The sequence below is a fragment of the Lutra lutra genome, chromosome 4 (assembly GCF_902655055.1).
Source record: "Lutra lutra chromosome 4, mLutLut1.2, whole genome shotgun sequence".
NCBI classification, from domain to species: Eukaryota; Metazoa; Chordata; class Mammalia; order Carnivora; family Mustelidae; genus Lutra; species Lutra lutra.
In genome coordinates this window covers 158,164,309-158,190,975 of record NC_062281.1, presented here as the reverse complement: position 1 = coordinate 158,190,975, position 26,667 = coordinate 158,164,309, and the positions used below count along the sequence as shown (strand labels likewise).

Genomic DNA, 26,667 nt, shown 5'->3' with positions numbered 1-26,667 from the left:
TTTTCAGCATCTATGAAGAGTATCATATGGTTCTCGTTCTGTCTTTTCTTAATGTGTTGTATCACATTGATTGATTTGTGGATGTTGAACCAACCTTGCAGCCCTGGAATAAATCCCAGTTGGTCGTGGTGAATAATCCTTTAATGTACTGTTGAATTCTATTGGCTAGTATTTTGGTGAGAGTTTTTGCATCTGTGTTTATCAAGGATATTGGTCTGTAGTTCTCTTTTTTGATGGGATCCTTGTCTGGTTTTGGGATCAAGGTGATGCTGGCCTCATAAGATGAGTTTGGAAGTTTTCCTTCCATTTCTACTTTTTGGAACAGTTTCAGGAGAATAGGGATTAGTTCTTCTTTAAATGTTTGGTAGAATTCCCCCGGGAAGCCGTCTGGCCCTGGGCTTTTGTTTGTTTGGAGATTTTTGATGACTGTTTCAATCTCCTTACTGGTTATGGGTCTGTTCAGGCTTTCTATTTCTTCCTGGTTCAGTTGTGGTAGTTTATATGTCTCTAGGAATGCATCCATTTCTTCCAGATTGTCAAATTTGTTGCCGTAGAGCTGCTCATAGTATGTTCTTATAATTGTCTGTATTTCTTTGGTGTTAGTTGTGATCTCTCCTCTTTCATTCATGATGTTATTTATTTGGGTCCTCTCTTTTCTTTTTGATAAGTCTGGCCAGGGGTTTATCAATCTTATTAATTCTTTCAAAGAAACATCTCCTAGTTTGATTGATTTGTTCTATTGTTGTTTTGGTTTCTATTTCATTGATTTCTGCTCTGATCTTTATGATTTCTCTTCTCCTGCTGGGTTTAGGGTTTCTTTCTTGTTCTTTCTCCAGCTCCTTTAGGTGTAGGGTTAGGTTGTGTACCTGAGACCTTTCTTGTTTCTTGAGAAAGGCTTGTACCGCTATATATTTTTCTCTCAGGACTGCCTTTGCTGTGTCCCACAGAGTTTGAACCGTTGTGTTTTCATTATCATTTGTTTCCATGAATTTTTTCAATTCTTCTTTAATTTCCTGGTTGACCCATTCATTCTTTAGAAGGATGCTGTTTAGTCTCCATGTATTTGGATTCTTTCCAAATTTCCTCTTGTGATTGAGTTCTAGCTTCAGAGCGTTGTGGTCTGAACATATGCAGGGAATGATCCCAATCTTTTGATACTGGTTGAGACCTAATTTAGGTCCGAGGATGTGATCTATTCTGGAGAATGTTCCATGTGCACTAGAGAAGAATGTGTATTCTGTTGCTTTGGGATGAAATGTTCTGAATACATCTGTGATGTGCATCTGGTCCAGTGTGTCATTTAAGGCCTTTATTTCCTTGTTGATCTTTTTCTTGGATGATCTGTCCAATTCAGTGAGAGTAGTGTTAAAGTCCCCTACTATTATTGTATTATTGTCAATGTGTTTCTTTGAATTTGTTATTAATTGGTTTATATAGTTGGCTGCTCCCACGTTAGGGGCATAGATATTTAAAATTGTTAGATCTTGTTGGACAGATTCTTTGAGTATGATAGTGTCCTTCCTCATCTCTTATTATAGTCTTTGGCTTAAAATCTAATTGATCTGATATAAGGATTGCCACCCATGCTTTCTTCTGATGTCCATTAGCATGGTAAATTCTTTTCCATCATTTCACCATAAATCTGGAGGTGTCTTTGGGTTTGAAATGAGTTTCTTGTAGGCAATATATAGATGGGTGTTTTTTTTTTTTTTATCCATTCTGATACCCTGTGTCTTTTGATTGGGGCATTTAGCCCATTAACATTCAGGATAATGATTCAGAGATATGAATTTAGTGCCATTGTATTGCCTGTAAGGTGACTGTTACTGTATATTGTGTCTGTTCCTTTCTGATCTACTACTTTTAGGGTCTCTCTTTGCTTAGAGGACCCCTTTCACTATCTCCTGTAGAGCTGGTTTGGTGTTTGCAAATTCTTTCAGTTTTTGTTTGTCCTGGAAGCTTTTAATCTCTCCTTCTATTTTCAATGATAGCCTAACTGGATAGAGTATTCTTGGCTGCATGTTTTTCTCGTTTAGTGCTCTCAATATATCATGCTAGCTCTTTCTGGCCTGCCAGGTCTCTGTGGATAAGTCTGCTGCCAATCTAATATTTTTACCATTGTACGTTACAGACTTCTTTTCCCGGGCTGCTTTCAGGATTTTCTCTTTGTCACTAAGACTTGCAAATTTTAATATTAGGTGACGGGGTGTGGACCTATTCTTGTTGATTTTGAGGGGGGTTCTCTGAACTTCCTGGATTTTGATGCTTGTTCCCTTTGCCATATTGGGGAAATTCTCTCCAATAATTCTCTCCAATATACCTTCTGCTCCCCTCTCTCTTTCTTCTTCTTCTGGAATCCCAATTATTCTAATGTTGTTTCGTCTTATGGTGTCACTTATCTCTCGAATTCTCCCCTCGTGGTCCAGTAGCTGTTTGTCCCTCTTTTGCTCAGCTTCTTTATTCTCTGTCATTTGGTCTTCTATATCGCTAATTCTTTCTTCTGCCTCATTTATCCTAGCAGTGAGAGCCTCCATTTTTGATTGTACCTCATTAATAGCTTTTTTTATTTCATCTTGGTTAGATTTTAGTTCTTTTATTTCTCCAGAAAGGGCTTTTATATCTCCTGAGAGGGTTTCTCTAATATCTTCCATGCCTTTTTTGAGCCCGGCTAGAACCTTGAGAATCGTCATTCTGAACTCTAGATCTGACATATTACCAACGTCTGTATTGATTAGGTCCCTAGCCTTTGGTACTGCCTCTTGTTCTTTTTTTTGTGGTGAATTTTCCCGCCTTGTCATTTTGTCCAGATAAGAGTATATGAGGGAGCAAGTAAAATACTAAAAGGGTGGCAACAACCCCTGGAAAATATGCTTTAACCAAATCAGAAGAGATCCCAAATCGTGAGGAGTGAGAAAGGGGATAAAAAGAGGTTCAGAAAGAAAGAAAGAAAAAAAAATGAAACAAAAGAAGAAAACGAATAAAGAAAAAAATATAAAAAGAAAAACATATATATATATATATATATATATATATTAGATAAACTAGTTAGAAACGTTAAAAAAGAAAAGGGTAAAAGTTAAAAAAAATTTTGGGAGAAGAAGAGAAAAAAAATTCAAAAAGAAAAGAAAATTAAATTAATTGCAAGGCTAAAGAATCATGGGGAAAAAGCCATGAGTTCCGTGCTGTGCTTTCTCCTCGTCTGGAATTCCGCTGCTCTCCTTGGTATTGAAACTGCACTCCTTGGTAGGTGAACTTGGTCCTGGCTGGGTTTCTTGTTGATCTTCTGGGGGAGGGGCCTGTTGTAGTTATTCTCAAGTGTCTTCCCCAGGCGGAGTTGCACCGCCCTTACCAGGGGCCGGGCTGAGTAATCAGCTCGGGTTTGCTTTCAGGAGCTTTTGTTCCCTGAGGGCTTTCCGTAGAGTTCCGGAGGACAGAATGAAAATGGCGGCCTCCCTGTCTCTGGCCTGAGGAGCCAATAGCCCGGGGCCCCACTCCTCAGTGCGCCCTCAGAGAACAGTGCCCAATTACTCCTGTCACCCTGGCCTCTGGCTGCGCTCCGAGCTGACCGAGCCTGCGACCAGTTCAAGGTAACCCCGAGTTTAGAGCTCACTCCTCTGCTCTGTCTCTGTAGTTGGCTTCCCCGTTCTAATACCTGTAAGCTCTGCGACACTCAGACACCCCCGATCCTTCTGTGACCCTGCGGGACCTGAGGCCACACTGACCCCACGTGGGCTTCACCCCATTAAGCCTCTGGAGCAATGTCACTCAGCAGAACAGACTTTTAAAATCCTGATTTTGTGCTCCGTTGCTCCGCCGCTTGCCAGGAGCCGGGCCCTCCCCCCGCGGTGTATCTTCCCGTCGCTTTGGATTCACTTCTCTGCCAGTCCCACCTTTCAGAAAGTGGTTGATTTTCTGTTTCTAGAATTGCTGTTCTTCTTCTCTTTGATCTCCTGTTGGATTTGTAGGTGTTTGCAATCTTTAGATAAGCTATCTAGCTGATCTCCAGCTACCTGAAGTAGTCTCAGCCTGCTACTTCTCTGCCATCTTGACTCTGCCCCCCACTAAAATTAAACTTTAATTGGGAAAAAAAATCCCTTAAGGGAATCCTCCAGGCCCTAAAGATTTCACTGAAGAATTTTTCCAAGTGTTTAAAGAATTAACAATTCTCCACTATCACTTCCTGAAAATATAAGAGGAAAAACACTTTCCAAGTAATTTCCTAAGGTCAGTGTTAATCTGAGATTAAAAATGAATAAAAGAGAGGAAAAAGCAATGCAAAGCAAAATTGTGGACTGATGCCCATCTATGATATTGATACAAAAATTATTACGTATCAGCAATGATAATTCAGTAATATGTGGAAAGAATTATATACTTTGACCAAATGGTTTATTTCACTATGCAAGGCTAGTTCAGTATTCAAAAATCAAGAATTAGAGAGACTTTGAGAAAGGATTGACTACCTCCAGATGGATACATGGGGCAGAGACATACTCTTCCCAAAAACCCTTTCCCCAGCATGGAACACATAATGGGGAGGAAATCTCACTAGTTTGGCACTTCTCCTAGAGGACCAAGGGGTTGATGCCCCAGATCAAATATTCCATCTCCTGGGATGTGCAACAGAGAGAAAAACCTCCAGATCTTGTGTCTCTGGATATCAATGAGACTGACATTCAAGACATCAAAGTGTTATAAAACTGAGATTTCCAGGATGCCTGGATGGTTCAGTTGGTTGAGTGTCTGACTTCTGGTTTCAAGGCTCAGGTTATGATCTCAGTGTTGTGAGATTGAGTCCCACGTCAGGGCTCCACACTTGTACAGAGTCTGCTTTAGATTTTCTCCTTTTCTCTTTCCCCTCTGCCTCTCCCCCTCTTCCCCTCTCCCTGCTCTTGCTCTTTCTCTCTCTCTCTCTCTCTCAAATAAATAAATAAATACCCCCAAAACAAAACAAAACAAAACCCCTGAGATTCCTCTTTTAAAGGGCTCATGTGTGATCTTACTTTTCCTGACATCCAGTACAGAAATAGCAGTTAAACAGTGGTTAGACTATATGTGAGAGAGATTCATCTGCTAATCTAAAAGCATACTGGATGGGCAGGGGACAGTTGAAACTCTCCCCAGAGATGGAACCTATGGCAGACACCATTTTTGCATCCTCTACCTACCTTGCTATCCATTCTTTGGTGAGGATGGATGTGGAACCCTCCTACTAACAGGCTAAGACAAGCAGGGGTAAGTGGTCCGTGGCAGTGATCCCTTGACTTGCTGAAGCCAGACAGCAGAAGTGGATGTCTTACTCACCTGCAGGCTGGCTGTGGCAAGTGAACACAAATGGACATGGCATTTTCATCCCTAGGTTTAGTTGGTGAGTGAGGGCAGTTATAATTCTTTCCCACTCTTTTACTGCTCCTTTACTGGGGCTGGTGAGTGTGAATGGTTGTCATTTTCTAGCTCCCAACCTAAAACTGTTATGAGTGCACAGACAAGGTACTCTCCTGTTTGATTCATGAAGCCTGCAGTTGCACATAGTTTAGACATTCGTACTGCCTTTCTGAGCATGCCTGCATCCCTGCACTCTTGAGCTGCCTAGCTAATGCCAATGAGCATGCAAAATCAACCCAGGGAATACCCTTTGATCTTGTGAGCCTGGTGGCCAAGGGAGCTGGCATTCCTGAGCTCCATGAGAATGTACCAATTGGAAAGACAGTTCTTGGCAGTATGCCATCCCCCACGGCATTGCACAGACAGCAGTGTGAAAAACACCACCAATCTTCCTGTGAAAACGGCCTATTTACTTAGCTTGATGATTCAAGTGGAGGGACAAGTTTCAGGTATTCCACACATTTAGAAGCTAAAGAGGTGCTCCCAAAGAATGTAAAAAGGGAGACGCCATCCTTGCTCAGCTCCTTGGTCTTGTTACAGCTTGACAAGACCTCTCAGAAAAGAACTTATGTAATTGTCTAGAACCCTAATTTTTGCAAGTATTGCCCAGGGGATACTTCCAGATCTCTTGATCTGGATGCCAGGAGGGTTTTATGATTGCAGCTAGAAGGTGCTGTATTTGCATACTTTAACAGATATTGCCTAGAATCTGTCTTCCAGTCAGCATGAAACTGGGTGCAAAATAAGATTCCTCCCCTTTGAACACTGATAGGCACACCCTAAACAATGGGGACATAGCAGAATAAATGAGGTTGTTTAGACAATCAAAAAGTCTTAAGAGACATGAAGGGTATGGGTAAATAAGAAGTTTCATTTCCCTAGGCAAGTCCACTCCTTCAAAAATGAAAGAGGTAACTGTTTTTGTACATAGAAACAAAAACAGCAAGTCAAGCAAAATGAATGAACAGAAAAATATGTTCCAAATGAAAGAACAAGAAAGAAAACTCAGAAAAAGATTTTAATATTATGGTGATTACTAATCAACCTGAAAAGGAATTCAAAGTAATGGTCATAAAGATGCTCACTGAATTTGGGAGTACTGTTGGAAGAACACAGTGAGAACCTCAACAGAGAGATAGAAAATGTAAGAAAATACCAAACCGAAGTCACAGAGCTGAGGAATACAATAAGTGAACTGAAAACCACATTAGAGGGATTCAATAGTAGACAAAAGATTCTATCAATGAGCTGGAAGACAAAGCATCAGAACATACTCAACAAAGGAAAAAGAGAAAAATAATTTAAAAACTGAAGACAAGTTAAGAGATGTTTAGGACAATATCAGGTAGAATCACATTCACATTATATTGGTCTCTGGAGAAAAGGGAAATAAAGGGCCCAAAACTTATTTGACAAAATAGTGAACACTTTCATTACCTGGGGATAGAACTATACATCCAGGTTCAGAAAGCCCAGAGAACTCAAAATAAAATGAACCCAAAGAGATCCAAGACACATTATCATTAAAGTGTTAAACTGGAGGTTGCATGCAACTGATGAACCACTGAATACTACGTCAAAAACTAATGGTGTACTATGTGTTGGCTCATTGATCATAACAATTAAAAAAAAAGAGAATCTTAAAAGCACAAGAGAAAAGCAACTTGTTATGTACAAGGGAAACCACATAAAGGTTATCAGCAGATTTTTTTTTTTAAGATTTTATTTACTTATTGTTGGGGTCTGTTATCAAAGGAACGAGACTGAGACAAAGTGAAAGTTATGCAAAGCTTTATTCTATGCCAAGCATTATTAGTCAGGCTGACTGGCCAGGTGGCCAGGGCCGCCTCCAAAGAGAGCGACCACTCCCAATCTTATAGGCTCAAGAATCAAATGACCCGTCTGGGCCGCCTCTAAAGAGAGCGACCCCTCCCAGCCTCACAGACTAACTTTTATAGAGCAAAGGCAATGTGGTTAAGCCTGACCACACACAGATGGCCAATGAGATTGTAACATACACAGAAAGTTGCATAGTCATGTTGGGCCACACGCAGTTGGCCAAATGAATTACAATTTACCCTATAATAGCTGTTTGAACTAGCTGATCACTCTGGTCAGAACTGGCACCCAAGTTTGATGCCCAAAAGGCAGGGCTTACATTCTTTGGTGGCTAGGGAGAGAGTATGTGTGCTTTTTACTGATTGGATGTCTCCACCTGGCCTGACTCATCCTTGTATTCTGGGCTCTGTTAGCAGGAACTGGCTGACCTAGCCTGACTCGTCCTTGTATTCTGGGCTCTGTTACATGGAATTGGCCGACCATATTTTACTGGTTTCCTAGACTTGCTTCTAAGTAAGTTCCTCTGGGGGGGTGGGGGGGGGGGGTCAATTTAAGTTTACTGCACATACAACAAAAAGGCTGTTTAACCAAGATGGAGTTGCTCTGGTTAAGTAGGCCCTTACACTTATTTGACAAACAGAGATCACAAGTAGACAGAGAGGCAGGCAGAGAGAGAGGGGCAAGCAGGCTCCCTGCTGAGCAGAGAGCCCGATACGGGGCTTGATCCCAGGACCCTGGGATCATGACCCGAGCTGAAGGCAGAGGCTTAACCCACTGAGTCACTCAGGGCCCAATCAGCAGATTTCTTAACAGAGACTTTCCTAAGGGTCTCCAGACTGCATTTGGATTGAAGACTGCAATATTATATTAACTCTTGCCAAAATTGCTAGCCTGACAGCCTGCCTTGCAAATTTCAGACTTGCCAGACATTTTTAATCATGTGAGTCAATTTCTTAAAATTTGTCTCTGTGTTTTTTTGTTTGTCTGTGTTCCCCTCTATAAATACAAATACATTGGAATATTGAAATATATATTAAAATTCTACATGTTGTATAGTATATATTGAAATACATATATAAATTTTCATATATCCTGTTTTGTTCTTATTCTCTGGAGAACCCTAATATATACTTTGATATTAGGCCTTTTCAACAGATAGTTCTAGAGCATTTGAATATTTATAGACAAAAAAGAACCTTGACATAATCCTCATATCTTATACAAAATTATGGATCTAGTTTTATTTGTAAGATGTAAATGTGTAAAAATTTAGAAAACATCATAGGAGAAGATTTTAGAGATTTAGGGCTTGATGAAGAGTTAGGAGATATGACATCAAAAGAACAACCTATAAAAGAAAATTAAAATTGGACTTTGAGAAAATTGATAACTTTTACTATGCCAGTGATCTTTGTAAGATGACAAAAGGGAAATTTACAGGTTGTAAAAAATATTTGCAAAACATGTATCTGACAGAAGGGCCCCATTTTAGTCTGGGTTCTCCACAGTAACAGAATGAATAGAGTGTGTGTATGTGGTATGTATCTAGAGAGAGAGAGAGAGAGAAAGGGTGAGGGAGAGAATAGTATATAAGTGTGTGTATATATATACAGAGAGAGAGAAAGGTATTTATTTTAAGGAATTGGCTCACATGATTGTAGAAGCTTGCTGAAAAATGGGCCATCAGGTTGGAGACCCAGGGAAGAATTACTGTTTAAGTCCAAAAGCAGTTTGCTGGCAGAATTTGTTTCTCAGGGGAGGCTATTCTGTTTCATTAAGGCCTTCAACTGACTGGACGTGGCTCCCCACATTATAGAGGCTACATTATTCAAAATTTACCTATTTGAGTATTAATGTGATCCAAAAAAATACTTTCATAGAAGTATCTGGAACAATTTTGACCAAATATCTGGGTACCATGACCCGGCCAAGTTGACATTTAATGTTAAGTATCAAAGGCCATATCTACAATGTATAAATACCTTTTAAAATTGAATAGTAAAAACAAACAATTCATTTAGAAAAGAGGCAAAAAAAATCTGAAGACACATTTCACAAGAGAATATACATATGAAAATATACATATGAAAATAAGCACACAAAAATGTTCAACATTACTAGCCAACAGGGAAATGCAAATGCAGACCACAATGAATTGTCCCCACATATCTAGTAGAACAGCTAGAGTAAAACACAGTAGGATATGGAAAAACTGGATAGTCATTTTGGAAAACAGGTTGGCAATTTCTTAAGAAACTGAAAATGCAAATATCATATGACGCAGCAGTTGCTTTCCTGGAATTTCTGTCAGCAAATGAAAATTTTATGTTCACTCAAAAATAACTACATGAGGGGCACCTGGGTGGCTCAGTGGATTAAGCCGCTGCCTTCGGCTCAGGTCATGATCTCAGGGTCCTGGGATCGAGTCCCGCATCGGGCTCCCTGCTCAGCAGGGTACCTGCTTCCCTCTCTCTCTCTCTCTGCCTGCCTCTCCATCTACTTGTGATCTCTCTCTGTCAAATAAATAAATAAAATCTTTAAAAAAAATAACTACATGAATGTTTATAGCACTTTATTTCTAATAGTTTTATTTATAATAGTTCAAACTGGAAACAACCAAAATCTCTCTTAATAGGTTAATGGGAAAATGAACTGTGTTACACCTATAATATAAAATACTACTCTGCAGTTAAAAGGAATGTATACTACTGATATATGCCACAACTTGGATGGATCTCAGGGTATTACAGAGGATGGAAAAAAGCCCCACAATCTCAAAAATTTATGCACTGTATGGTTCCACTTATATTTCTGAAAGACAAAGCTATTGAGATATAAAACAGCTTAATGATTGCCGGGGGTTAGGGTAGCATGAAAGAAATACTTGTGATGATGGAATTTTTCTGTATCCTGTTTGCCATGGTCGTTACATTAATATATGAATGTCACAAAAAGACATAGGATTATACACACACAGTACCGATGTCAATCTTGTGATTTTGATATTATTATACTTATGTAAGATACAGATGTTGGGGGAAACTGAGTGAAGAGTTTACAGACTATTATCTTTGCAACTTTCTGAGAATCTATAACTATGTCAAAATTAGAAGTAAAACAAATAACAGCAAACAAACAATCCAGAGATTTTAGGATGCTTCAATATCTATGGACACATTGGTAGGTATCATTTCAACTCAAGTTTTAATTTATACCTTTTATTTAACCCCAGCCCTTTTATCAAAGGAGATTATAGAACGATTACTTTAAGATCATTCATTCTTTATCCTAACTAAATTCATTTTGTTAAGTAGAGTAATAAATTCAATTCCTACAATTGATAGTTGTAGTCTTCAATGATTGAGGCAGGATTCCTCAACAAGGAGGTGAAAATTTGAAAGGAGTACATGTTCTACATCATCTTAAACTCAGGAAATCAATGGTGCCTTTTTAATACTACTCAGAACAAATAATGGAAACAGGCACACAAGAATGTTTAGGGTGTGGAGTGGACTGGGAAGTAGAAGTCTCATACTAGGTTCTAGCCCCAGTTCAGTCATTAGCTCACTTTGGATCTTGGGTAAGTCAGTTTGCCTCATTGGGATATGTGAAAGTGAAAGAATTATACAATAGAACCTCTAAATTTGCTTAAAGTTTTAAAATCCTAGTAGACAATCTATTTCTTTATTAGTAAAATTAGGCCTTATTAAAATGAATGAACTATAAATCTCAATCTGAGTGCCCTCCAAAAAATAATTTAAAATGGATTCTTGTGGGAATCTACTGCCATCTCCTAAGGTCCTCACCAGTTGGAATCTGTGAGGTTTTCTACATAGTGCAGGTTCTCACTTTTTTGTAGTGGAGGACTGATCAGGTGATTTCATTAAAATATAGGACTTTAAATACATCACTGTCTTCACTCTAAAAGTCTCTCAAATTTGTATCTTCTACTCCAGCTTTGTCTCTGAGCTCCAGACTTGTTTACCTAACCTGATATTTCCATTTAGATTACTGTATTTAAAACTTAAAGTGATTAAAATTGAGTTCATGATACTCCAATCTCAGTTGTTAACTTGGTTCTTTGAATTGTTCATGCCCTAATCCTGGAGTCATCTACGCATCCTGGATTCCTTTCTCTATCTTATACACCATACCTAAATCCAGCAATAAATTTTATCTGTTGAATTGTCAAAATATATTCACATCTAATTACTTCTTGTCACTTCTACTGCTGTTATCCTGGTCCAAGTCACTGGAGAATTCTCTCTTGGCTAAGTTATCGAAGTAGCCTCCTAACTGGTCTTCCCATTTCTGCTGTAGCACTTTTTTCAGCTCTTCTCAATATACTGTGTCACTTCTTTCTTCAGAACCCTCCAGTGGTTTTCTGTCTCGTGCTGAGTAAAATTTAAGTCCTTACAGCTGCCTACAAATCCCTACAGACAGAGCTCTGTTAACTTTCTGACCTCATATCCTGTTTCTCTCCTAGCAGTTCACTCTAGTGCAGGCACATTGGCTTCTCTGATGTTCCTGGAACATCCTCACAACAATATATCCCCTAAGTAGGATTCTACCTCAGAATCTTTCTATTTGTTTCCTCTTACTGGAAAGATTTTCTCCGTATATCCTGATGGTATTTTCTCATCTCCTTTAGGTATTTTCTCAAATGTTATTTTCTTAGTGAGACCTAACTAACCATATTATTTAAAACTCCAGTTCTTCTAAGTATCCTCATCTTCTGTCCTATTTCTTCACATTTATATGATACAAAATACTTTATATTTTGCGTGTTTGTTTTATTTTCTGTCTCTTCCTTTTAGAATGCAAGCTCATGAAAGTTGGAACTTTTTTCTGCTTTATTCATCACTGAACACTGGTGTCTAGAAAAGTGTATGTCACATGGTAGATAGTACATATTTTTTGAATAAGTGAATGCATGAAAATGGATCATCTGAAGACCCTGGGTTTGATATGACAGAGAAAAGTTATGGATATCCTTCCCTTTTCTATATTATATAAAACACCACTTTTTAAAAAAGATTTTATTTATTTATTTAACAGACAGAGATCACAGGTAGGCAGAGAGGCAGGCAGAGAGTGAGAGGAGGAAGCAGGCTCCCCACTGAGCAGAGAGGCTAATGTGGGGCTCGATCTCAGGACTCTGGGACCATGACCTGAGCCGAAGACAGAGGCCTTAACCCACTGAGCCACCAGGTGCCCCAAAACACCACTTTTTAATTTAAGTGCTCCACAGATTTTACTGAAGTCCTGGTAGTTTACCCTGCATAGTATAGACATTAAAAAGATGTGGCCTCTCTCCTTAAGGAATTCAGATCAGTTGCAATGTGATTATATTTTGAGCATAGAAAAGGGGTCAGTGGCCTCTTTTGAGAGGTAACAAGAAATTGCTTCTGAAGTCTTATAGTTGAGCTTGGTCTGAAAGGATAAATAGTAGGTGTTCTCTAAACAAAGAAAGAAAGGATATTCTAGGCAGATGGAATACTAAAAGACACAGCTGCAAGAACAACTATGGTTATCAATATACCATGCATTCTTAATGATTTTATTAATCTCTGGGCATAGGCATATTTTGTAGTTATCATTATTAGGAGGCAGAGTTACATAGTGGAAAGAGCACAGGTAGTATAGTTAGCTAGATCTGAAATAAAATTTCAGCTTTATTATAATATCTACATTACTTAGATTCCATATCCAAAAATGTGACTAATAATGCCTAAATATATAGGATTGTTGTGAGGATATCATAAATGTAATAGTGTATACAAATGCTCATCTCTGTGTTTAACATATCATATGTGCTTAATATTAAGCATAATTATTTTATTAATAAATATTTTAAAAATTTCGGGGGAGTCTTAATGGTGGTCAGTTAAAATAATAACTGAACAAAAACCAACCAGCAATACAAAGCCATTATGTGTGTTCCCATTTTTAGAAGAGAGTTGTGTATATTACATGGCAATGTCAGTAAAGAAGGGATAAAATTTTGACGATTTTGAGACTTGAGATTATTATTGGTTATGAATAAACAGGTCTCTAAGTGACCTTCCCTAGATGGAGGTTTTTTCAGTGCCAGATGGTGGTACATTAGATCAATACCTGGGATGTATTTAGACTATGTTATAGACTAAATTGAAGATCTGGACAAATTTCAGACTGTGTATGTTTTCATGAAGTTACCTTAAGCTGTAATACCTGATCATCCTCTAAAAGGTGATGAATATAGAATGGAACCTAGATTGAGACCACTTGGTGTCTTGAGAATTAAAATAGTACAACTTGATAGAAAATTATTAAGTCCAGATTAATTACTGGAATGGTTTGATAACAACAATGAATGAACAACAATAGGACAAAAATACTGCAGTTCAGATCTACCAATCCCAAAGTGTCCATGTGACCTAGGGTATGTCATTTTACCTTTCTGGATCTTTGCTTTCTCATCTACAAAATACTAATAATCATCCTTAGTATGAATACCCTTCAGGATTATGTGCATCAAATGAGATAACCAACATAGAAATGCTTTTTTGTAAACCAGCCAATAGTAGAGCTGTGTAGGGTTTATCATTAGTGGCAGTTCTCAGAGTTAACTTGCATTCAGGAAACTTGGGTCCTTAGTTACATCTGCCGCTAATATGAAATAGGACTTTGTATAAATATCAGTTTCTTAATCTGTGAAATTAAGTGGTTCATTGAAATGAGTAATTCTGAACTGGAAGGTATACACTCCCTGGAGGATGATTTTCAAATCTTATTTCTTTCATGTGTAGTGTTTGATATATACTATATCAAATAGGTACAGTTGTAATAGGTACAGTTGTAATGTTAAAAGTCTCGCTATAATAATCTACAGGCTGGTCCATTTCTTGGGTAAAGCAACTAAGATGGGCTATCAGGGCGTTTTGTTTGGGTTAAGATGTGGACTCCATTGGGATGGGCTTAGTACTATTTCCTGATAACTTAAATTTAAAATTTCCTTTTTAAATGATTCTTCCTAGTGGCTACTGAAAGATACCAACAATGTAATTTCCTTTCATGAGTAGTTTTCTCAGCTGGGCTCCTTCTAGGAATGGCGTTCCTGAGAATGTCCTGTCCCTTTGACAGAAAACAGAATGAAAATCAGTGGATTAGATGATCCATAGGGACTTCTATTTTCCACACCTCAGAAATGAAACTTCAAATCTCTGAGACTTAAAAGCATTTTAGTTGTCAATAATTTTTAATTCTAGTTTCAGCAGTGCCTCTTGCTTAAGGCAGGTTAATACCCAGGTGTTCTAATTTCTTATCTTGGTGTAGCTATCACTCAAATGTCAAAAGCTCATTATAAATGTCATAAACAAAGTCAGTATGGAGTAAGGAAGATCATGATATTAACTGCATGTGCTGCATTTTTGTTGTGACTTGACATCTTGTTTTGTTATTGCTTGACATATTTTCATTGTATCAAGTTTTGATTAATCAAATCTCACAGTGACACCTCACTATCTTTCAAAGGCTTTAATTGTACTATTTAATGGTGATTTAGTTCTTTTTTTGGAAAATAGTAGTTTGCAGATGTAGGTAGATAGGCTGTTACCAGGTAATTATTTTTTCCTTCTGTCTGATCAGTCTGAAGAAATGCCAAACTGAGGATGGTTAAAAAAAATACATACATAGATATAGATATGTATATAGATATAGATATCTATATATCTATATCTTTATACTCCACAGGGCCCAGTTTTGTTTAGAGAAAAAATGACAGGCATGGGCTGGGGAGCTGGGAAAGTTGAATTGAAAATCTGAATTTGGTTTTGATTCATTTTGTGAGAGAAGGGGTCATAATAGGTTCATGCTAGACCTTTTATTTTGTTAATATTTTACTTTATTATTTCTCGTGTTTTTATTTAAATTATAGTTAGTTAATATTACAGTGTAATACTAGTTTCAGGTGTAGAATTTAGTGATTCATCATTTATATAAAACACCAGTTGCTCTTTACAAGTGCCCTCCTTAATACCCTTCGCCTGTTTAAACAATCCCCCTGCCTACCTCCACCCCAATAAGCAATTTTTTCTTTGTAGTTAAGAGTCTGTTTTCTGCTTTCCCTCCATTTTCTCCCCCATGTTCATTTGTTTTATTTCTTAAATTCCACAAATGAGTGAAATCATATGGTATTTGTCTTTCTCTTACTGATTTATTTCACATAGCATAATAGTCTCTAGCTTCATTCACAACATTTCAAATGGCAAGATTTCATTCTTTTTATGGCTGAGTAATATTCTGTTGCTGTGTGTACATGCACACACTTATAAATGCACGTGCGTGTGCACACACACACACACACACATACACACAACATTGTCTTTATCCATTTATCAGTCAATGGAGATTTGGGCTTTTTCCATAATTTGGCTATTGTTGATAATGCTGCCATAAATACTGGGGGGCATGTATCCCTTCAAATCAGTATTTTTGTATTCTTTGGGTAAACACCTAGAAGTGCAAAATCTGGATCTTAGGTAACTTTCTGAGGAACCTCCATACTGTTTTCCAGAGAGGCTACTTGGTTTACATTTCCACCAGTATAAGAAACCCTCACCAACACCTGTTGTTTCCATGTTGTTAATTTTAGCCATTCTGACAGGTGTGAGGTGATATTTCATTGTAGTTTTGCTTTGTATTTCCCTGATGATAAGTGATATTGAGCATCTTTTCATGTGTCTGTTAGCCATCTATATGTCTTATTTGGAAAAAGTTCTGTTATTATCTTCTCATTTATGATGTGGACTGATTGTTTTGGGGAGTTGAGATTTACCAGTCTGTAAAGATTTTGAATACTAATACTTTAACAGATATGTCATTTACATAGATCTTCCACATTCTATAGGTTGCCTTTAGTTTTGTTGATTGTTTCCTTTGCTGTGCAAAAGTTTTTATTTTGATGAAATCCCAATAATATATTTTTGCTTTTATTTCCCATGCCTCAGAAGACATATCTAGTAAGAAGTTGAGATGGCCAATGTCAAGATTATTTCCTGTGTTCTCCTTCAGGATTCTGATACTCTCCTATCTCGCACTTGCATCTTTCATCTGTTTTGAATTTATTTTAGTGTCTGGTATAAGGAAGTTGTCCAGTTTCATTCTTTTGCATGTTGCTGTCCATTTTTCCCCAACAACACTTCTTTAAGAGACAGTCTTTCTTTTTCCATTGGATATTCCTTCCTGCTTTGTCAGATTGATTGATCATCTAGTGGTGGGTTCATTTCTGGGTTTTCTATTCTATAATCTCCTACATAATTTCCTACAGTTCCATCCATGTCGATATACATGGCGGGTATTCACCCTTTTCTAATGGCTCAATAATATTCCACTATATATATGGATGAAATGTTCTTTATCCATTCATCTGTTGAAGAGCATCTGGGCTCCTTCCACAGTTTGGCTATTGTGGACATTGCTGCTCTGAACATTGGGGTGCAGGTGGCCCTTCTTTTCACTACATCTGTATCTTTGAAGTACATACCCAGTAGTGCACTTGCTGGGTCATAGGGTACCTCTATTTTTAACTTTTTGAGAAACCTCCATACTGTTTTACAATGTTGCTGTACCAACTTGCATTTCCACCAACAGTGTAAGAGGGTTCCCCTTTCACCAGAACCTCTCCAACTTTTGTTATTTCCTGTCTTGTCAAGTTTTGCCATTCTAACTGGTATGGGTAGTATCTCAGTGTGGTTTTGATGTGAATTTCCCGGGGTGCCTGGGTGGCTCAGTGGGTTAAGCTGCTGCCTTTGGCTTGGGTCATGATCTCAGGGTCCTGGGATTGAGCCCCGCATCAGGCTCTCTGCTCAGCAGGGAGCCTGCTTTCCCCTCTCTCTCTCTGCCTGCTTCTCTGCCTGCTTGTGATCTCTCTCTGTCAAATAAATAAAAATAATAAAAAGAAAAAAAAAAAGAAAAAAAAATGTCCCAGAGTGTGATGTGAATTTCCCTGATGGTTAATGATGCTGAACATGTTTTCATGTATCTGTTAGCCATTTGTATGTCTTCTTTGAAGAAGTGTCCTTTCACGTCTTCTGCCCATTTTTTTTTTAAGAATTTATTTATTTATGTGACAGAGAGAGCACAAGCAGGCAGAGAGGCAGGCAGAGAGAGAGAGGAGGAAGCAGGCTCCCTGCTGAGCAGAGAGCCTGATGTGGGGCTCGATCCCAGGACTCTGAGATCATGACCTGAGCCGAAGGCAGCGGCTTAACCCACTGAGCCACCCAGGCGCCCCTTCTGCCCATTTTTTGACTTGATAGTTCTTTGAGTGTTGAGATTGAGAAGTTCTTTATAGATCTTGAATACCAGCCCTTTTCCTATAGTGTCATTTGCAAATATCTTCTCCATTCTGTGGGTTGCCTCTTTGTTTTGTTGACTATTTCCTTTGCTGTGTAGCTTTTTATCTTAAAAGTTCATTTTCACCGTTGTTTCCCTTGCCTTCTGAGACGTGGCTTGAAGAAATTCCTGTTGACGATGTCAAAGAGGTTACTGCCTATGTTCTCCTCTAGGATTTTGATGGATTCTTGTCTCACAGGGAGGTCTTTCATCCATTTAGAGTTTATCTTTGTGTACGGTGTAAGAGAACAGTCAAGTTTCATTCTTCTGTATATAGCTGTCCAATTTTCCAAGTACCATTTATTGAAGAGACTGTCTTTTTTTCCACTGGATCTTTTTTTCCTGCTTTGTCGAAGATTAGTTGACCATAGAGTTGGGGGTCCATATCTGGGCTCTCTGTTCTGTTCCATTGTTCTATGTGTCTGTTTTTGTGCCAGTACCATGCTGTCCTGGTGATCACAGCTTTGTAATAAAGCTTGAAATTAGGCAACACGATGCCCCAGCTTTGTTTTTCTTTTTCAACATTTCCTTGGCGATTCAGGGTCTTTTCTGATTCCGAAGAAATTTTAGGATTGTTTGTTCCAGCACATTGAAAAACGCCATTGTTATTTTGACTGGGATCGCATTGAAAGTATAGATTGCTCTGGGAAGCATAGGTTTCTTGTGAAATTTATTTTTTCATCAACATATAATGTATTATTTGCTTAAGGGGCACAGGTCTGTGATTCATCAGTCTTACACAATTCACAGCACTGATCGTAAAGCATACCCTCCCCAATGTCCATCACCCAGCCACCCCATCCCTGCCACCCCCTTCTCCTCTAGCAACTCTCAGTTTGTTTACCAAGACTAAGAGTCTCTTATGGTTTGTCTCCCTCTCTGGTTTCATATTGTTTCTTTCTTTGGTCCCTTCCCCTATGATCCTCTCTTTTGTTTCTCAAGTTCCTCATTTCAGTGAGATCATATGATAATTGTCTTTCTCTGAATGGCTTATTTCTCTTAGCATAATGCCCTGTAGTTCCATCCACATCTTTGCAAATGGCAAGATTTCAGGGTTTTGTGATGGCTGCATAGTATTCCATTGTACATATATGCCACATCTTCTTTATCCACTCATCTGTTGATGGACATCGAGGTTCTTTCCATAGTTTGGCTATTGTGGACATTGCTGCTATAAACATTTAGGTGCACGCAGCACAGACATTTTAGCAATGTTTATTCTTCCAATCCATGAGCATGGAATGTTTTTCTATCTTTTGTGTCTTCTTCAATTTCCTTCATAAGTGTTCTCTAGTTTTTAAAGTATAGATCCTTCACCTCATTGGTTAAGTTTATCCCAAGGTATCTTATGGTTGGTGCTATGGTAAATAGAATCAGTTCCCTAATTTCTCTTCCTACAGTTTCATTGTTAGTGTATACAAAAGCAACAGATTTCTGTGCATTGATTTTTCCTCCCGCCACATTACTGAATTGCTGTATGAGTTCTAGCAATTTGAGGGTGGAGATTTTGGATTCTTCCACAAAGAGTGTCATGTCATCTGTGAAGAGAGAGAGTTTGAGGACTTCTTTGCTAATCTCAATACCTTTCACTTCTTTTTGTTGTCTGATTGCTGGTGATAGGAATTCCAGTATGATGTTGAATAACAGTGGCTGAGAGTGGGCATCCTTGTTGTGTTCCTGATCTCAGTGGGAAGGCTCTCAGCTTTTCCCCATTGGGAATGATACTCGCCATGGGCTTCTCACAGATGGTTTTTTATGAAATTGAGGAATGTTCCCTCTATCCCTATACTCTAAAGAGTTTTAATCAGGGAAGGATGCTGTATTTGGTCAAATGCTTTTTCTGCATCAATTGAGAGGACCATGTGGTTCTTGTCTCTTATTTATGTGTTCTATCACATTGATCGATTTGCCAATGTTGAACCACCTGTGCATCCCAGGGATAAATTCCACCTGGTTGTGGTGGATAATCCTTTTATAATGTACTGTTGGATCCGGTTAGCTAGGATCTTGTTGGGAATTTTGGCATCCATATTCATCAGGGATATTGGTCTGAAATTCTCCTTTTTGGTGTGGTCTTTGCCTGATTTGGGGATCAAGGTAATGCTGGCCTCATATAAAGAGTCTGGAAGTTTTCCTTCTGTTTTTTGAAACAGCTTCATGAGAATAGGTATTATTTCTTCTTTGAAGGTTTGGTAGAATTCCCCAGGGAATCTGTCAGGCCCTGGACTGTTGTTTCTTGGGAGGTTTGTGATCACTGCTTCAATCTCGTAACTGGTTATTGGTCTACTGAGGTTGTCAATTTCTTCCTGTTTCAGTCGTGGTAGTTTATAGGTTTCCAGGAATGCATCCATTTATTCCAGACTGCTTAATTTATTGTCATATAGCTGTTGACAATAACTTCTGATAATTGCTTTTATTTCCTTGGTGTTAGTCGTGATCTCTCTCCTTTCATTCATAATTTTAATTTGGGTCCTTTCTATTTTCCTCTGGATAAGTCTGGCCAGTGTTTTATCCATCTTATTAATTCGTTCAAAGAACCAGCTGCTAGTTTCATTAATGTGTTCTACTATATTGCTGGTTTTTAATTCACCAATCTCTGTTCTAATCTTAATTATTTCCCTTTTCATGCATGGATTAGGTTTAACTTCTTGTTGATTCCCCAGGTCTTTGAGGTGTAAAGATAGCTTGTGTATTCAGGATTTTTCTTTTTTCTTTCTCTCTCTCTTTTTTTTTTTTTTTTTTTGAGTGAGACTGGGATGGCTATGGCTATGTATTTCCCCCTTAGGACCACTTTTGCTGTATCCCATAGGTTTGGGATCGATGGGTCTTTGTTCTCATTGGTTTCCATGGATTGTTTAAGTTCTTCTTTGATTTCCTGAGTGACCCAGGCATTCTTGAGCAGGATGGTCTTTAGCTTCCAAGTTTCTGAATTTCTTCTAAATTTTTCTTGTGATTGAGTTCCAGTTTCACAGCATTGTGGTCTGAGAATATGCAGGAATAATCTCAGTCTTTTGGTATGGAATGAGACCTGATTTGTGACCCAGCAAGTGGTCTATTCTGAAGATTATTCCATGTGCGTTCAAGAAAAATGAGTATTCTGTTGTTTTACGGTGGAATGTTCTGTAAGACATCTGTGAGGTCCATCTGGTCCAGTGTGTCATTCAAAGTTCTTATTTCTTTGTTGATTTTCTGCTTAGATGATCTGTCTGTTGCTGAGAGTGGAGTGTTGAGTTCTCCTACTATTAGTGTATTATTATCAATAATTCTTTTTATTTTGGTTAACAGTTGGCTTATATAGTTGGCTGCTCCCAAGTTGGGGATATAGATATTTACAATTGTTAGATCCTCTTGTTGGATAGACCCTTTAAGAATGATATAGTGTCCTTTTGTATCTTGAACTACAGTCTTTAGCTTAAAATCTAATTTGTCTGATATGACGATTGCTACCCCAGCTTTCTTCTGAGGTCCAGTAGCATGAAAAATTGGTCTCCATCCCTTCACTTTCAGTCTGGATGAATCTTTAGGTTCAGTATGTGTCTCTTGTAGACAGCACATGAAGCCATCATGTCTTTTTATCCAATATGCAACCGTATGCCATTTCATGTGAGCATTAAGCTGTTCAGGTTGAGAGTGAGTATTGAATAAGATTTTGTTGTCATCACATTGCCTGTGATATCCTTGTTTCTATAGATTATCTCTGTAAATTTCTGTTCTATTGGGTTCTTTCTCCTTTTATAGAACCTCCCTTCACATTTCTAGCAGGACCAGCTTGGTGGTCACATATTCCTTCAATTTCTGCCAGTCTTGGAAGCTCCTTGTCTCTCCATTCATTCTAAATGACAGCTTTGCTGAATAAAGTATCTTTAACTGTATGTTCTTCTCATTTAGTACCTTGAACAGGTCTTGCCTGCCCCTTCTGGCTTGCCAGGTCTCTGTGGATGGGTCTGAGATTATTATGTTCCTCCCTCTGTTTGTATGAAATCTCTTCCTTGTCATCACTTTCTAGATTGTTTCCTTGGATCTAAGATTTGTAAATGGTATTATTATATGTCACGGCATCAGTCTGTTCTTATTGATCTTGGGAGGTGTCCTCTCTGCCTCTAGGACATGAACGCTTGTTTCCTTCCCCAGATTAGGAAGGTTTTCAGCTACAATATGCTCAAATCTATCTTCTAGACCTCTCTCTCTCCAACCCCTCAGAGATCCCAATAATTCTGATATTGGAACATTTCGTGTTTTCACTAATAATTTCAGTTTGATTCCTTGGGTTTTAATTTATCCTATGCTGCCTCAATTTCCTTCTTTTCTATCATCTTATCCTGTCTCACTAATTCGTTCTTCTACCCTGTGTAACCTAGCAGTCAGCATGTCCAGCTTACACTGCATTTCATTCACTGCATTTTTAAGTTTGGCCGTATTAGATCGGATTTCTGCCCTTAGAGATGCTATATCATCGTTAATAATTGATTATTGTTCCTTGATAATTGTTACTCTAAAGTCAATTTCTGACATCTTGGTTATACCCATATCCATTAGTTCTGTGACAGAGGCCACAATCTTTTAATCTTTCCTTTATTGGGGGTTCCTCTTTTGATCATTCTGTTGAGGAGTGGTTGAGGGAATGTACAGTCCAAATTATTTACCACAACCCAAGCAAGATGCACCTGTTTTATAGGGACTTTAGGGTTGTCGGCCTCTTGTTCTTCCAGCCTGTCTTCTGGGGGAAGGCCCTGCCGTGCTGCTACTCAGGTAACCATACTTGGGCAGAGTTGCCCTGCACCCCTGGGGGGGGGGGCGGTGGCTCAGTGAAATCTGGTTTGGGATGCTTTTGTTCTTTGGCAGCATTCCCTGGTGGCTCTCTGTGTGTTTTCCAAGAGTCATAGCAGAAGTGACTGTATCCAAACCTCTGTCTCAGAACAGAGAGATCACAGTCTGATATTCACTCAGATCTCCAGGCCACACTATCTCTGTTTCTGTCTGTGCTGCTAAAAACCACAGTGTCCTGGGTTGTGCACCCAAGAGCAGCACTCCCAGCCCTTACTTCCGGGCCCAAGCACATCTTTGCCCTTTGTGCTTCTAAAACCGCCAGCCACCCCTAGTTTGCACACACACACCCATAGCTACAGTTTTCAGTCTGGGAAGCTGCCCTAAAGTCCTTTCACCTGCCACTGCTGTTCTGCGACTCTGTGTCCAGTCCCCAGAATTGGAGGCTTTTGTGCTCCTGTGCAATTTCACCTTCCCGGCTCAGGCACTTATGGCAACTACCCCCCACCCCCCACCCCCGCCTCTTCCATTTATCTTCTAATATCTGCCCAGGGAATTCCAGCTCTCTGCTCCATACCTCGAGATCAACTGCAAGAGATATTCTGTTTGTAGAGATTCAGATATATCATCTTAAATCTCAGGCTGATTTAGAGGGTGTTCAGAATGGTGTGGAAAATATCTAGCTTAATTCAGGGGTCCAGTTAAAATAGGGTCTCCTAATCCTCTGCCATCTTTTTCCTCCTCTAGTTTGTTTTGTTTTGTTTTTTTTAGTTTTTTTTTTTAATCCTTTCCTTGTTCCTTTCTGAAGAACCAGCTTTTGTTGTTATATCAATTCTCTTTACTGGTATTTTCTTTTCAATTTATATGGCTTTGTTCTCTTTATTATTTCTTACTTTCTGCTTGCTTTAGGTTCATTTTGCTCTTCTTTACTAGATTGTTCAGGATAGTAGTTTATATTACTGATTTTAGACTTTATTCTTTTCTTTTTTTTTTTTAGATTTTATTTGTTTATTGGACAGAGAGAGATCACAAGTAGGCAGAGAGGCAGGCAGAGAGAGAGAGGAGGAAGCAGGCTCCCCACCAAGGAAATAGCCCGATGTGGGGCTCGATCCCAGGACCCCAGGATCATGACCTGAGCCGAAGGCAGAGGCTTTAACCCTCTGAGCCATCCAGGTGCCCCGACTTTATTCTTTTCTAACAATAACTTTTTTAATACTATAAATTTTCCTCTCAGCACTGCTTAAACTGCATTCAACAAATTTTGATAAGTTGTATTCCTTTTTTTTGTATATCAGTTTTTGCTTCATAGCATTTGTAGCTTTGTTGTTTGGTGCATACACCTTTATTGTCTCCTTGGTGAACTGACACTTGTCATTACGTAAAGTCCCTCTCTGATAATTTTCTTTGCTCTGAAGTCTAGTTTCTTTGACATTAATATATCCATTCCTTCTTCAGATTGGTGTCTCTACGGTTTGTATTTCCATTGTTTTGTTTTCCACCAATCTACAACATTATATTTGAAGTGATAGTAAACAGTTTTGTAAACAGTATACAATTTTTTTAGCACTGTCAATTTCTACCTTTCAGTTAGCATATTCAGACCATTTACAATTAATGTAATCACTGAAATGGTATGGCACAATCCTACCATTTTATTTTGTTTTCTCTTAGTTATCTCAGTATTTCATTTTTTTGTTTCTTTTTTCATGTACTCTTATTGATGATTTAGACTTTTATCTTTTTTCAAGAATGCCATTTGAATTATCTACAGTGTGTCTGAATGTATCTCTTTGATTAACTATTATTGGTTGTTCTAGGTATTGCTATATATATATATATATATATGACATATATGTATATAAGTTAATATATATATTTCACTTATCATAATCTATTGATATCAACATTTACCAATTTGAGTAAAATGTTTAAAAACTTTACAACCCCTTGGGGCGCCTGGGTGGCTCAGTGGATTAAGCCTCTGCCTTCGGCTCAGGTCATGATCTCAGGGTTCTGGGATCGAGTCCCGCATTGGGCTCTCTGCTCAGCAGGGAGCCTGCTTTCTCCTCTCTCTCTCTGCTTGCCTCTCTGCCTACTTGTGTTCTCTCTCTGTCAAATAAATAAAATCTTTAAAAAACAAAACAAAACAAACACTTTACAACCCCTTGCATACTTTTGCTCTCTACCATTTATATAACAATTATCAGAAGTATTTCCACTACATGCTTTGAGACCCACATTAGAAAATGTTCTAATTTATATTTCAACTTTCAAACATAATTAAAAATATTCATGAGTAGAAAAATCTATTGTATGCAACTATATTTTTGCTCTTTGTGTTGTTTTCTTTCTCCCTTCCTAATTGCAAGGTTCATTCTTTTATCATATTCTTTTCATTTTGAAAACCTCTTTAGCCAATATTTCCATTTCGCAAATATTTATATTAGTTTTACTTTATTTGAAATGCTTTATCTCTTTATTCCTGAAGGACATTTTCACTGGATACAGAATTCTGAGTTGGCAGTTCCGTTCTTTTCTAACAGAACTTGAATGCTTAAGCCCTTCCTTCTGATCCCATGGTTTCTGATGATTAATCTTCTGTCATTCAGATTGTTTTTTCATTACAGATAATGTACTTTTTTCTTCCTTATAGTTTGACTATTATGTGTTTTGCCATATTTTTATTTGGTTTTATCCATTTTGTTGTTCACTCAATCTATAGGTTTGTCTCTGCCAAATTTGAGGATTTTTCACCTATTATATGTCTGAATACTTTTTAGCCTCAATCTTTTTCATCTTTTCTTCTGGCGTTCCAATGACACAAATATTAGATCTTCTGTTATATTTCCACATGTTCCTAATGCTCTGTTCAATTTTTACTTTTCCTGCTTTGTTCAAAATGGGTAATTTTTATGTTCTATATTCAAGTTCACTGTTTGTTCTTCTCTTCTCTCTTCTGTTGAGTCCTTGGAGTTTTTTTAAATTTAGTTTATTATACTTTCCAGTTCTAAAATTCTCATTAGTTCCTCTTTCCAGTTTTTATTTCTTTACTGAAACTTATCATTTTCCCATTTAGGTATGCTGTAAAAGGTTGTTAAAGTATTTTTATAATGGCTGTTTTAAAATCCTTGTCAGATAATTGTAACAGCTGTGTTATCGCAATGTTGAATTTCATCATCTTATCTGTATGCAATCATTGTTCACTGGGTCCAAGGTCCCTACATAAATTTTAAGTTGAAAAGAAAAAAACATGTACCAGGCCTGTGAGTTCAGGTACAGATTCTGGCAAATAGAGCATATACATGACAAGCAGATCAACCTAAAAGGAAAGTGTGGATACCCCAAAAAGTGTGGAGTCTTGATGGCAAAAATGACATAGTACCATGGTGTCAATGCAAAGATAGTTGCAAAATACATTCATTTTATTAACATATTCATTTTTTTAAAGATTTTTATTTATTTATTTGACAGAGAGAGATCACAAGTAGGCAGAGAGAGAGAGAGAGGAGGAAGCAGGCTCCCTGCTGAGCAGAGAGCCCGATGTGGGGCTCGATCACAGACCACGGGATCATGACCTTAGCTGAAGGCAGAAGCTTTAACCTACTGAGCCACCCAGGCGCCCCAACCTATTCATTTTTTAAAGGCAGGTATCTTATCAAATATTGGGAAAATCAAGATAATAGTATTTTTATATTAATAATGGTAATAATAATAATAGCTAAGTATTATTGATACTTTTTATCCCAGTATAAGCTCATTAATTCCTCACAACAAGCTCCATTTTGCAGAAATATAAATAAGGAATCATCAAGTTTCTGTTCCTAATATGAATTAGCTAAAAATCCTGGGGGAGTGGGAGAAGAGGCATATAAACCATCAGTTACAGCTTGTGATAGCTGTAACTTGTAACAGGTTAGCAAAAGCACAAAAGCTGTAGGAGCATAATATAGAAGTAAGGAGAAGCTACTCAGAGAAGAGAATTTTTACCTGTCTCTTAAAGGACTGGTTAGCCAGGCAAATTGAGAATTAGAGAAAAGCTTTCCAAATTGAGGGTATAGCATGAATAATAAATGAATCATCAAGGACAAAGCCCCAAAATTCTAGTTTGTGTAATCAAATAAACAGTGATGCAATAAACTAAAAGACTAAAAGGAAGATACAGACTCTGGGGCAAGTTGTTGCTCAGTATTGACATGGAGGCATCTAGCAGACAGCTAGAAAGATTGATCAGGTGAAACTGGAATTCAAGATCAAAAAGTCATCATTATTTAGTTTGTCACTCTACAGCATGCTGGAAGTAAGCTA

The 26,667-nt window shown here is 38.1% G+C and overlaps 1 protein-coding gene across 3 annotated transcripts in view; it reads right to left on the bottom strand.

Annotated features, from left to right (window-relative positions):
• LOC125096937 (BEN domain-containing protein 5) overlaps positions 1-26,667 on the bottom strand; it is a 1,594,254-nt gene that overhangs the window by 1,202,672 nt on the left and 364,915 nt on the right. The window lies entirely within an intron of this gene.